This window comes from Phyllopteryx taeniolatus, chromosome 7, assembly GCF_024500385.1.
Source record: "Phyllopteryx taeniolatus isolate TA_2022b chromosome 7, UOR_Ptae_1.2, whole genome shotgun sequence".
Taxonomy (NCBI): domain Eukaryota; kingdom Metazoa; phylum Chordata; class Actinopteri; order Syngnathiformes; family Syngnathidae; genus Phyllopteryx; species Phyllopteryx taeniolatus.
The window spans coordinates 9,326,113-9,340,818 of record NC_084508.1 but is presented as its reverse complement, the minus strand read 5'-3'; the positions used below and the strand labels follow the sequence as shown (position 1 = coordinate 9,340,818).

General features: G+C 40.2%; 1 long non-coding RNA gene across 1 annotated transcript; it reads left to right on the top strand.

The window, feature by feature from the left end:
- Positions 1–492: 492 nt before the first annotated feature.
- On the top strand, positions 493–5,665 carry LOC133481328 (uncharacterized). Its single transcript, XR_009789518.1, has 4 exons — positions 493–1,135; positions 3,480–3,578; positions 4,506–4,538; positions 4,871–5,665. It is a non-coding gene; the product is annotated as an uncharacterized LOC133481328 (long non-coding RNA).
- The last annotated feature ends 9,041 nt before the right edge of the window (positions 5,666–14,706 follow it).

Below are 14,706 nucleotides of genomic sequence, written 5' to 3'. Positions count from 1 at the left end.
AAATAGAATCTGGTAGAAGTAGAAGCACTGATTCAACTCCTTAGCAAAAGTTTAAAAAAACACAACAACAAAAAACGGACTCTAAAATGTAGTTGGAACAAAAGTATTGAAGCAGAAGTCCAGATACGCGTTCAAAAAAAACCAAGGCCTTGAAGGGTGCACACGTCACAGAGAAAAGCGGAAAAGCGAAGGGGTAAAAAAAAATGTCCGACTTGACAGCCAGCGTGGCCGCTTTAGAGCGCCTCGTTATCAGCCGTGAGTGTGTGCACTTCATGGATAAAACGCGGAAGAATGAGAAAAATAAATAAATAATAATAAATAATAAGTCCGATGTGACAGCCAACGTGTGGACAGGGTCTCCGCGTTGGCGTGGCCGCTTTAGAGCGCCTCGTTGTCGCGGCATGGAAAAGCACGGCGACGACCCGCTGAGATATTTCCAGCCAGTGGAGGCTTTAAGCGGATATATTTCCGAGGCTCAAATGTGCAGCTACGTGTGGGCATAAGAAAGATGCGAGACGGAGCTGCGTAAATCTTTCTCGGTCGTAGAAGTGGAATTTGACTGACAGTTGATGGTTGACTGGGATGTGGTTTCAGCGCATTTAGCGGACAAGCCCACAATGTTCAAGCGCCGAGAGAAAGGCTTTCTCTTTCATTATTTTGAAGCCTAATTTTATCTACATTTTTGAAAATCAGAATCCAATTTGGCAGGGTTATTAATAACCCTCTTCTCTTTGGTGTGTCAAATTTACAAGACATATTTATTTTCTCTTTCCAAGGACTTTAAGTGCAGTAATGGAGTATTTGTACTTAGTTACTTCTCCCTACTGTGTGTATGTATGTGTGTTATTACTCAGACAGAGCGTCCATTGTGATGCGCCGGTGTCCCTCAAGGCGCTGGAATCTGGCACATTGTCTGCATCGGAAACTCGAAGCCGTTACAACTCTCGACTTGTTTTGAAGCAAGCAGAAAATTCCAGTGCCTGACGTGTTTTTTTTTTTTTTTTTTTTTTTGGGGGGAGGAGTGACGCCGCCGGACAAGCGTCTGGAAGGAAAAGTCTCATTACGACCGGAGTGTTGGCGGGTCGAGGACTGTTAGATAAGAGGGAAACCCGCCGTTGGCCGCGGGCTTCCGGATGTAAGCGGCTTCTTTCTTTCTGGCTTTAGTCACAATATTCGTCAATTCTCTCATTTCTTTTTTATGAGTCACACAGGGGAGAGCCAGAAGTTGAGTGCAAAGGATTCCTCTGATCCCATTGGTGACATATTCTCAAACTGGGATTGCATGACTGACTGGCTATTGAAAACAAATTCGATTTTCCAGAAAGTTTGAACATTAGCGGGGAGGGAAAGACACAAAAATACGGTAGAATTCTGAATTAAAAACACCAGTAAAATGTGTAGAACACTGAATAGAAACACTGGCAAAGATTGTTCGTGTTCTGAAGAGAAGCAACGGTAAAGACTGGTAGAACGGGTTGAGCTCTGGTTAAATGGTTAAAAAGAGTAGAGCGCTGAATAGAAAAGACTAATAATAGATGACTGATATCATGGCACATTGGTTTAACATTTCTAGTTTGACAAAGTTGTTCTTTCTTGATGTACTGTAGGTTGTATGTTTGATGGAGAGTGCCGAAAAGAAAACGATAGGCATGCCGGCCGGTCGAAATCCTTCTCGCTTGTCACATGATGTTCATCTCTCAGGCTCCGGCCACTTTTTTTTATGATTATATATTTTTCCTGCTCATGTGGTTTTTTTTGCGTGTTTTTATTTGGAGCGTCATGCGCGATTGCGGAAATGACGTAACGTCTCAAAGGCGGGCTCGGCCTCCCGGCGGGGAGCTGCCGCGTAAGCGGCAAATACAACCAGTGTGACCTCGACTCGTGCAAATTTCGTGTCAAGTGTCAATCACAGAACTGGAGCATAGGAAAGGGAAAAAAGGGGAGCGGGTGTGTGTGAGAGAGAAAGGACTACTTAAATTAAGGTCACAACATAAATTTACAATTGTTTTATTTTCACAATTTTACAAGTGATATGTGTAAAAACTTTACATTATACATAACTTTACATAATAACTCAAACTTTACAAACTTTACAACTTTTTTACATTTTACGTTACTGTATTTGTATTTTTTCATTACATTTTTCTGGCATTTTGCTTGTATCTTATTAACAACTATTTTAATTAAATCCAAGGATATAGTTTTAATAGGAAATAAAAAAATAATAATTTGGACTAAAACATTTTTACTTTTTTATTTGTATTTTTTATTTTATTTTATTCATACATCTTGAACTTCATTTTGTGATTATTTATTTTATTAACAACTATTTAAATGAACTTTAAACTGTATTTAAAATTTTGAAAATAATGATTTTTCATTTCAAACTTAAGAAAACATTAAATTTGTTTATTTAGATTTTTTTATTCATTAAAGCAGTTTGAATTTGAAACAATGACTTTTCAAATTTTGAATCCAAAACATTTTACATCGTGTGTATTTTGATTTTTAATTTGCATTTTTAGCTTCATCCTTATTTTTAACTATTACTTTTATTCACAATGATTTAAATTAAATTAAATAGTCTCATTGAAAATTGTAAAAATATATATTGTTAATTTTGAATTAAAAACATATATTTAACATTTAGGTTTGTATTTTTCTTATTACCTGTATTATGATTTTTTTAATTCATTAAAACATTAAAAAGTCTATTATTTATTCTCATATTCATTATTCAATTTTTGAAATTGAAATTATAATATTTAATGAAAAATAATAATTCAAAACTTGCCAGACCAGCTGACTACTATGTAAACCCAGTGACCAAGTGACCTCTCCACACTCAGCTACTACTACTACTACTACTACACACACACACACACACTGCTGAGTAAACAAACATACCTGCCCACTGTTTAGCGGTTATACAGTACGTCATAATATTAGCAACAGCCCTCAGTGTGACGCTACAACAGGGAGACATATTGTATACGTAAGTAAGCAGTAGTTGAAAAGTGATTGGCTGAGCGTGCGTATGGCGGCGTGGAGGGGATTCACTGTGCGTAGGCAAGGCGACTCCGGCGAGGCCCTTTGTGTGTCGGCGTGGGTGTCGTGCATGCAGATGTGAAGTTTGTTGCTCCAGAGAGACATATTTGTGTGTGACAGAAGGCAGCTTGTATCAGTAGCGTGTGACACACAGTGCTCTCTCTCTGCGGCCACTTTAAGCACTTGTGCCAAAAGACAGAATCGCTCCACTGTTTCCTGCTACTGATTGACAGCTGGGCTTCTTTGCGTGTGTGTGTGTGTGTGTGTGTGTGTGTGTGTTTGTGTGTGTCTGTGCACATTGCGTGAAAAGGATTGCAAGAAAAAAAACACACTTCCTTTTGTCATGTGGTAACAGTGTCAAGTGTTTTAATGTAATATTGTCATTGTCCTTTGAAAGTAATTAATTTTGAATTTATTCTATATGTTTTTAGCACGCCGGCACGGTGGACCGGTTCAGGGTGGAGCCCGCCTCCCGCCCGGAGATAGCTGTGATAGGCTCCAGCAGCCCGTGACCCTAGTGAGAATGAGCGGTAAAGAAAATGGATGGATGGATGTTTTTTAATACATTCACTGCCATTGACGGACAAAGTCGAATATCCAATGAGTTAAATTGGCGGCATGGTGGACGACTGGTTAGCACGTCTGCCTCACAGTTCTGGTGACCGGGATTCAAATCCCGGGCCTGCTTGTGTGGAGTTTGCATGTTCACCCCGTGCCTGTGTGGGTTTTCTCCGGGTACTCCGGTTTCCTCCCACTTCCCAAAATCATGCATGGTAGGATGATTGAAGACTCTAAATTGCCCGTAGGTGTGAATGTGAGTTCGAATGGTTGTTTGTTTCTATGTGCCCTGCGATTGGCTGGCGACCGGTTCAGGGTTATTTTAAACTAATTCATTTTAGATTTTAAAAAATCCAATGACACAGAGTTACAAGTTACTGTCATTTAAAAGTAATTACTTTTAAATGTATTCTATGTATTTTAAAAAATTACATTTTTATATATTAATAGTTACTGTCATTTGAAAGTAGTTCATTTTAAATGTTTTTTTCAATTACATATTTCTATACTAGTTGCTGTCATTTTCAAGTAATTCATTGTAATTGAATGTATTGGTGATTTAGATTTTTATAAATGACATACTAGTTACTGTCATCTGCAAGGGATGAACTTTAATTTATTCATCATTATTTGTTTTAAATTTCATATTACTACTTACTGTCAATTGAAAGTAATTCATTTTAAAACCTTTTTATCTTTTTTTAATTACATATTATTTAAAAGTAATTAATCAATTTAATGTATTAATTATTAAACATTTTTAAATACCTTATGACTAGTTATTGTCACTTGAAAGTAATTTATTTTAATGGAATTTATTCATCATTTATATTTTAAGTGACATATTACTGGTTCCAGTCATTTGAAAGGAAATGATTTTAATTTAAATTTTATTACAGAACTTGACTTTTGGATCTTTGTTCATTCCAAAGGTAGGTGCTGCTGTTTTGGTAAGCAACAACATTTCAACACTAGTTAGCACTTTGCCTTTAATGTTGCAGTTACATCATGTAAAGAAATGAAGTAGTCAGTCGTGTTTTTTGTTTTTGTTTTGTTTATTTGCCACAGAAGCTTTTCTGAGAGACTGTTCACAAGTGTCTATAGGAGCTGCTGTTTTGGTTAGCAATAGAATTCAAATTACCTCACCGGTTAACTCTCTGTGTTGCACTTACACTGAGCAACTATTTGAGGAAATTCCTTCAGAGAAGTGTCAGTAGTGTTTTTGCCCAACATGCTTTTGAACTCTGTGTGTTTTCCTTCCCAGCCCCACAGCTGGCTGTGACATTCAGACGTGTTTGATTGACAGCAGGTGCACAAGGGAACAAAATGTCAGGAGTTCCTGACATTCTGTGCTCGCAAGAAAAACTTTGAGTGGGGAAACACCTGCAGGAATTTTCGTCAGGGTGCAAACAAGAGATTAGAAATTGCTTACTATCAAGCCGTTCTCAAATGCTGGAGGCGTGTCTGCTGAATGTGCTGAAACCACGCCCCGCTCAGCCGTCAACTGTCAATCAAATGCCACTTCTACAACCTGTAAAACTGGATGCTACTTCGCCTGGCATCTTATGCCTACACAAAACAAATGTTTGCGCTGCAAAAATAAGTCTCTGGAGGCTGGAATATATATCCCACCGGACCGTTGCGGGGCTTTTCCATGCCGCAACAACGAGGCACTCTAAAGCGACCACACCAGCGCAAAGCCCCTGTCCAAATCCTGGCTGTCTTGTTAGACTTATTTTTTCTCCCCCTTTGATTTTACGCCTTCTCTCCATGACATGCGCCCACTCATGGTCGACAACAAGGCGCTCTAATACGGCTGCGCCAGCCCGAAGCCCCAAAAAGAGAGGACTCGTGAGGAGCTTCTGCCACGAGTCCCGTCTAGATCCTCACACGCAGACCAACAGACCAGAAGTCACTCACTTGGCCACGCCCATTAAAGGCACACATCCAACAGATGGACACTCGAGTACGGACAGTAATTCCACTACACTATTTCTTAACATTCTCTTTTATAATGTTTGTATGCAGAACAGTGCCATTTTTCCTCCCAATAAAAACATGCAACAAAAGAAGTGTGGTGTTTTTTGGGGCCACTGATGGCATTTCAAATAATTTCGATAAATGGATACAAAACTTGGTTGCGGACCAAAATAAACTTGAAAGTCAACCGTACCACTGTGCATGGAATACTGTACATTACAAAATATAAACGTGAATTGGGCACTTGGACCTGTAGTATCAATTTAACCTGTTGAAGATAGAAAAGGCTATTTTTACTTATTAAATGATCTTATGAGGACATATTTACAAAATGTTTACAGATCTGTATAGCCCTCACAGAGCCCTTTCATTTGATGTGTTACTCCATGTGGTTTGTCGCAGTCTGATTTTTTTCACCTGGTTACTGGTGAACTTTGACTTCAGGCAGTCGCCTTAAGGTCAATGTCGATCACCACCAAAAACAAACCATCTCAGCGGTTATGTACCTCCTGTAGGTCCAGGCTGTTGGATAACATTTGGCGGAAAATGTATGTTTTTTTTGTAATTGGTGCGATGCAGACGATTGTGACCTTGACATTTGACCTTGACCTTGACGCTTTGAAACCAAAGAAGCTACGTGAACAACAGAATATGGTTTGTTGCTGATTTTGTTTAAGAGCGTGCAAAACAAGTGTTGCAGACATACAAAGCCATAAACAAAATGAGAAAGTAATGACAGGCACATTTGCTGTGTCATGATAGCAGCTTGGTGGAGGGGGATGGGGGGGGGGGGGGGGGCAATACATGATCCCTCTGAAAGACCCCCACAAACGCCCACCGGCTGGTTTATGCATCAGGCCCGACGGACTCGTCGTCTATTTGCGTCCGACGCGACTGCTCGTTTCATGTCTTGCGAGACGAGGGAAGACGAGCGATTTCTCGGCTTCTTCGTGGCCCGCCGCCTGCCTGAATAATTCAGTGAGGGGGCAGATTAAGACGAGGGGACGGACACGGCTGCCTTACGGCCACTCGATACGAGCGGCGTTAGATTAGTTGCCGGGAAAACATGTTAGAGAGAGAGAGAGAGAGAGAGAGAGAGAGAGAGAGAGAGAGAGAGAGAGAGAGAAACAGAGAGCGATCGGGCAGTCAAGCGACCTCCGGGAGATTCCCTCACGTGACTTCCTGGAAAATCACCCTGCTTCCTGACGGCCATTCCCAGAAAGCATGAGTAAAAGCCAATGTCCAGTCCGTTGTCATTGAAACACATGGCAGTGCATACGTCATATGTCATTGGATGAAAGGTGCTGTGCAAATAAAATTGTATTGATTGATTGATTGATTAAATAGTAGGTTAATTAATGAGAATTTCATTATTGTGAAAAATTTAAATTTGAAATTAAAATGAACAAAATTAATTTCATTGATTGTGCTTTTTTTTTAAATAAAAAAATAAACAAATTTATATTTGTATTTAACATTTTATTTTTTTAATTAAATAGTAGGTTGATTAGAAATAAATTAAAATGAAGAATTTGATTTAGGCATTTTTTCCCTTAAAATCAGTTCACTATAATGTACTGTATTTATTTCTTTTGTATTCATAATTATATATAAAAACAAATAATACACAAATATATCATTTGTATTACTAAATTTGTTAATTGATTTGTTGTAAATATTATTAATAAAACAAAAAATTGAATCAATGTTTGAAAAATAATCGTCAGGGGGAGGAATGGAAGATTTTGCGCCTGTAATGGGCTATTGTCCGGGGGAATTTATAGGGGCGGTGGGGGTCTATGACCGCCCTAACCCATTTGGATGCCACCCCCAGCTGGAGGCCCTGGGCCACCGCCCCGTCCCCGTTACATTTTGACTATAAAATGATTCTCGCCCAGTATGGACGTCACAACTGTTTTTGCGAACAAAACCTCCGGTTCGAAAGTGAGACCAACTCTCCGAGTGGATCAAAACAAAACACGTCGCCGTTTTCTGACGGTCTTCCTTGCAGCCGATGAAAAATGCGCTTGGCACGGCACGACGCGAAATAGTTTCCGTCGCGGTGTTGTTCCCACCGACCGTTTCCAGGTCCCCGATGAGAATCTGCTGTTTGCTTTAGTTTCGCCCGGCTACCGCTGTGGCTTTTTCTCTTGCGGGCCTGTGTTTAGAAACAGGACCTCGGAGCTTGGACGCCTTCCGCGGTTTTTAATCTCTTCTGCGGGCCGAATGAGGAGACAAGTATAGGCTATGCTTCTGGGGAAGTGTGGTTGAAGTAAATCCCCCCCCCCCCCCCCCCCCCCCCCCCCCCCCATTACTGTAACAGACCAGTGTTGGTTTCAGGGCACCCACTCGTGTTTCGCAGCATCAATAATAGACCACCACAAGCGCGCTGGTCCATATGACTACGATTGGGCGTGACGGCAAAAAAAAAACATCAGCTTAGCTGTGCCCATCATTTAGGAGTTGAATCCTACTGTCTGATTTATTTATTTGACACTCTTTCCCTCGTACATAATCGCTTCGCCCATGTAACCCGACGCTCGTCCCTCTATGTCTAAAGTGTCGCAGCTAAAGAACTCGCCTTGCCCGATCAGCACCGGGGCCAGATAAGGGTCATTAATAATTCATTGTGTTGCTTTAAAATGCAGTTTGTGGTCGAAGACAATCCCGGTAAGATTCTCTCCGGTTTCTGACCCGCTGCTGTAACGTCAACAGTAGAATTTGTCGTTCTATGCTCTGTTTTTGTGTGTTACTGCTATACGTTAAAGCGGCCATGATTTGAATGTTCGTGATTACAGTAACCGTACATGCTACTTTCGTTACTGATGGTGTCGTGGTACGTTCGCCTGACCGGTGCAGGCAGCGTGGGTTCAGTTCCCGTTCCGTGACGGTGTTGAATGTGAGAATGAATAGTTGTCTTTCGCCCAAAGTCAGCTGGGATAGGCTCAAGCTCCCCGCGACCCTGAACAGAGGATAAGCGCTGTAGAAAATGGATGGATATGTGATCATTTCTGTTAGCACTAGATGTTAGCATTAAGCTAGCAGACTTTTGTTGGACGAAATAACATGGTTTGGTTGAACATTTTAGTGTTTAAAAATACAACATACAATTCTTGTTCATTTTATGTGTCAGTTTTACAGTAAACATCGACTACATTTTTGCATTGTTATTATATTTTTGGATGATGAAATAAAGACCTGGTCACGACGAAGTTAGAATATTGTCGGTAAGAAATGAACAACTTCTTCTCTTTAGAAAATACATATTGGACTAACGTTCCTTTACCAACGTTGACTATAACCACTGACACAATTGATTCTTGAGAATATCATTTTTAATGAGACAGGGACGGACGGGATCTCTCTCTTTCTCCTCTTTCCATGCCAGTGTTGTATGTAGCGGAGAATAACGTTACCATTGTGGATGTAGCTCAACTTCCCGAAGCTGACGTCACATTTCCCTTCAGAAAACGAGTTGATATCAAACGGTCAATTAACGGACCATTATGCCCAATACTCTTGCAGCGCAACCCGTGTAGCCAGAATCCTCCTCCCCCATTGGTGGACTGCGTATCGCACGAGGATGTCGGTCACCTGATGAGCTCACGCTGTAGGTGATGCAGTCTTACAGCAGGTGAGTCATCCGGCACCGCTGACTGGAAGCGCATCGCATCATCCATCCCCCACCGGGCACTTTCTTTTTTATCTGCTGATGCTGCTGCTGCATCGTCTCCACCGCATCACGCGGCCTCTTTTTCTTCCTCCCAACCCCCCGCCTACTCCTCCGCTCTCATTCCCATCACACGCCGTCGACCTGTTATGAACATATCTCCATATCTCGAGACCATGATGAGTAGTCGATAGCAAAAAAAGGTTTTCTTTTCTTCTTCCGATTCGGTATTGGACTTATTGTTTATTTGTTGGTGCATCTACTGATGACATCCACGTGTACCACATTTCTTATTGCTAAATAAACTTGGTTCGGGGGCTGAATTGTTCAAACTAAACTTATTAGAGTCTGTTGTTTTGGTTTGAGTCATCAAACCTCGCCGCCAAGCTCTGCCCGAACATGATGTCAAAAACTGAAATGCTTTGCAAGCTAGCATTTTCCATCATGTCTAGCATACAAGGTTCAAATTTGGTATCAATTGGGCAAAATCGCTCGGACTAGTTCGTTTTATAACCAAAATGACTGATTTGAACCAAAAGGGCAGACTCCCTGTTTGTTTTACAGCACGGGTCCTTGCGACTTTTTTGTCGCTACACTCATGATAAACATGCCTACCGAATTTCATTTGGATATGTGAAACTGGTTTTGAGGGCTGAATATTCAAAAACTCAATTTATTAGAAGTTTCTGTTTTATGGCGAGTCATCAAACTTCGCTGCCATTTTATGCCCGCACGCAGCGACGCAAACTCAAATGTTTGGTAATTTAGCAGCAACCATCTGTCTAGTACATGTGGTCGAAACTTCGTAGCAACTGGATGAAAGTGTTTGCACATTTTCACAAGAATAAACATGCCTGCAAGGTTCGGTGTGAAAAGGAAAGACGTTTTCAATTGGCCGATGGGGCAATTATGATGGAGCCCTGGGAAGTCTACGTAGCCACAAGTGCCCATGACTTTTGATTATTATTATGATTTATTTATTTTTTTCATTGTTTTTAAAGCACACACAAGGATTCCAGAGCTGACTGTGCAACTTGCCATCTTTCAAGGTCCACAGGGAGGATCCAAACAAACAAGTGGTGCCCAGACACACAGGCGTATTATTATTCTTATTCTTATTTGATGTTATTATTGGAGATAATTATGTTAGTTATATCTATTAGCTGTGCGCTGTCTATTCAGCAGCGCCAATGTCAATATTGGTTCACACGGCGCGGGAAAACGCTGTCGGTCAGGTAGGGTGAGGGTGAGAAGCAACCACGACATAAATGAGGCCCATGCTATAATAATATTTGGACGTATTTTATGACATTATCTCTTGCATTCGGACATATGGAAGCAATATTTTCCAGTAGATTTTCAATTAAGAAAAGGCAAATTGGTGTCTACTGCTATTAAGTAGTTCAAATGTATGTAACATTTGAGTGGCTGTTTGAGTGAGAATGTCCTTTTTCCACTAAAGAGCTTGTGTTTGTTTCCTGGTTGCACTCTTTGACGTATGACTGACGCACACAGAGAGCGCTTTTGTGCTCTGGCAGGTGTGGAGGCTAAAGGGTGTTTTATTCCTTCGGGGCGCCCCCCCTCAAGACGTCTCCCCCGCCCCTCAAAAACGCCCGCAGGCCTGCTGCTCGTGAGTGAGGCCAGAAATTCTAACAACTTCCTCTGCTGTTTTATTTGCATGTAACATGCACATGTGTGACAAAATCAACCATTATTATTATTTTATTTATTTTAGTTGTGTCACTGAGCAACATGAAATTTGGTAGCCTCGTCCATTTCTTGAAAATATTCACAAGGTCAGCCATTTTGTTTCAAAGAGGCCATTTTATGGTCATTTTTGGCCGTTCCAAAACTAGCCACTACTCCTCGAGGTTTTGTCGGATTGCTACCAAATTTGAACCTCATATACACGACTGATTGATAATCCCTTGCAAAACATTTGCTTTTTTGTCATTGCGTGTGGGTGGAGCGTGGCGGTGAAGTTTGACCGCAGCTCATACAACACAAAACGGTAATAAGTTGAGTTCAAAAATTCAGTTTCACTTAGCAACATGATATTTGGTAGGCATAGCCATCGTGAAGAGACCCTCCCAAAGGTCTCCAGAAGCCATGGCCAAAAAGACAGAAAGTCGTCCATTTTAATTCACGGCAACCATTTTATGGTCATTTTGGCCGTTGCCAGCAATCCTCAAAGTGGAACCCCTCCGAGTTAGAAAATTCAGCTCCCAAATCCGGTTTCACTTAGCAACGTGACACTTGGTACGGATGTCTATCATGAGGACATCCACGAAAAAGTTTCAAGAAGCCACTCCCACGCAGTAATTCCGGTCCCGAGTCCCCCGTCTGTGTAAGTGCTACCCCCCCCCAAAAAAAGGGGGCCTGGAGATCCCTCACTGGTTTAAACATTAAAAGGTTTAGCAATGGAATATTCCCAATGGCGACCTTTTTTGTAACTAACTTTAACGACTGGTGCTTCTCATCATGAATTTTCTTTTAATGGGCTTTAATGTCTTTGGCGTCGGTGTTATAAATCGACTTGCATGCGCTCCCAACCCCTCATCTTTGAACGATGGTTGCGTTTTAATGGGCTTGTTTATATTTGCAAAAAAAAAAAAAAAAAAAAAGATTTTGAATTCTGAACATGAGGCGAACATGTAAGTGTGTTATTTCTAATTGAGCGCTGATTTACATTACGCTGCGTAACATAAGAGGCGGGCAGTCTACAGGTAGACGAGCAGGGCAGCGCTCCCAGACTGGAGGCTGTTAGCGGCGGTAAACTGCCAGCAACTCTAACCTTTCCTCTTTTGGAAGCTTGGGCACCTTAAATCCCCCACCATCAGCCCACTCCCTCAAGCTGCCCACTTTTAGGGTGCTTACTGTATTTTAAACTACAACGAAGTGCGTATAGTTTACTTTTTAAAGTTTGTTTGACTTTGTTGGGATTTCACATTAAATGTTGAGATTTGATTTCATTTGGTTTCATTTGCATTTGCTCGTTGGATACTGGGCTTAAGTAAGATAACACAACAAATAATATGTTGAATTTTAATTTGTTCATTTTTACTTCTGGGCCAAACTAAGATAGGAAAAAAATGAAATTGTTTTTTATTTTAATTTGGTTTTGCTTATAGCTAATTTTATTGCTGGGCTAAAATAATAGATTCTTTTAATTCATTCAAATATGAATGAATTAATGGTCATTTTATTTTATTGTATTATATTTTATTTAGCTGAGTTTGAGTGCCACAAACTTGATTTAATTGTATTTAATTTTAATTGGGTCTTGCATAATTTGGCAAATTTTAATGCTGGGCTAAAATAGTCGATTATTCTAATTCATTCAAATATGAATGAATGTATTGTATGTATTTTATTGAGTTTGAGGGCTGGGAAAAGAAAAGATAACAGACTCGTTCATTTTAGTTTAGATTTTATTTACATTTCTATTCTAACGGGTCGTTTAATTTAATTTTGCTTCATTTTGGTCATTTGAGTGCCGAGCTCAAATAAAATGACGGATACTCTAATTGAATTCAAATGTACTTTTCTTGAAATGTAGCTGATTTTGAGCGCTAATTATAGCCATCAAAGAGTTGTCATTTGATTTGAATGTCGTTTTGCTTGATTTTGCTCATCTGAGTGCTGGGTTTAAATCAAATGACACAAATGAATTGTAACGGAATGCAATTCAATTTTGGAGTTTCGTATTTTCGTAGCAATTTGAAGCCGACTCCTTTGATGTTGGACGACTGAAGCGCACTTGTTTTCCGTGCGAGCTGTCTCTCTTTTCCTTTAGTGTGGTTGGGACTTCATTCCACCGGGCTGTCCGTCACAGTGACTGTGTGGGCTAAAAGTGCGCCAAACACTGACATGTTTTGCTTTGCAAAGAAAACACACGTGTGTTAACACTCGGGAGTGAAAGAGTGTGCGTCGCCGCGCTGCGCAATTTCCACGTGTGATGTGATTAGAAAGCAATTTGCTCCTTGACAATGCGACCCAAGAAAAACACACGCTTTATTAAAAGGTAACAAATTACCGCATTTAGGCCCCGTAGGACGCCCGAATACATCACATGGTTGGATTACTGTGACCACATCCAGTCCTTTATCGCGACCAATGGGGCCACAAAATGTTTTCGTTTGACCCACAATCTGGGCTGAGAAGCTTAACTGAACTCTGTAGCGCTATTTTTGTATTACGTGTGTTTTAATCTTCCAGCCATGTCAAGAATTCGGGTTGTGTGCTCCAAGATCTCGGACATTTCCGCCAGAAACTACGAAAAGTCTCAACTCTTTCTGTAACTGATTGAATTCAAATATAATACTGAGTTTTGCAAGATGCCAGCAGAAAATTGAATTATGAGCGCTGGCTATGGTGGCAGTGAACTTTGCATCAAGCAACCGTTTGGAAAATAGTTAACAATTATTTAAAAAGAAGCCAAGTGCAGTTGAACTTTCTTGTCAAAGAATGACACCTTGTTTTTTTTTTAACAAAACCACATTAACGTTATCTTCTGAAAGTCCGCTATCTTAATGCTAATACACAATGAAAAAACTAGCATCCATGTTGTGGTAATTTTAAACCTTTGAACAACTTACATTTGAATACAAGGAAGACCAACACATTATTATTTTCTATTTATTTTATTCCATCTTATTTTCATTTAAAAATATTTAATTTTGCTTATTTTAATTGAATTCCTTAAATTTTAACCGCTAAGCTAAGCTAACGGACAATATTTGGTCTTTTTTTTTTTTTTTTACTCAGTTTAAATTAATTTTGCCATTTTAGAGAGGCTAGGCTGAGCTCACCGCCATATTTATTTGACAGTAATTTAATATAAAAAAAATTACAGTTTCATTTTGCTAAATTTGAGCGCTAGACAAGGCTAAGCTAACAGACAATATTTAACAGAATTTCCAATTAATTTCAAAATATTAAATATAACAATATTGTTATTCATATTGAATTTTTTTTTTTTTCTTTTTTTTTGGGAATTCAACTTTCATTTTGCTTAATCTTCTTCAGATTTGCATGAAAATGTCTTTTCCAGGCAGTGTGATGGGGCTGCTGAAGGCAGCGTGGCTTGCCGGCAAAAGCCCTCCCGCTGCTATTTGAAAGACAGTTGAGCCGAAATAGAACACTCGTTTGCTGCCAAGTGTCGCATTGTCGCACGGGCCTCCACTTTCACCATCACTGACACTATTTGACTTAACAGCTCTGTGTTCATTGGAAAACTAAAAGTCTGGTGTTTGTTAGCTTTGCGGACGTTGATTTTTATTTTTTTTTGTCTTTTAAAAAGCTGGCAGTCTTAAAATCCAAGCAGACACATGGAACAGATTCCAGCACTAGTGCCAGCGTGTGCACACGTGCGTGTGCATGACAGCGTGAGTGTGTGAATCCGTGTGAGTGTGTCTGTGTGTGAGTCCGTTTTTGTGTTTGTGTGTGGA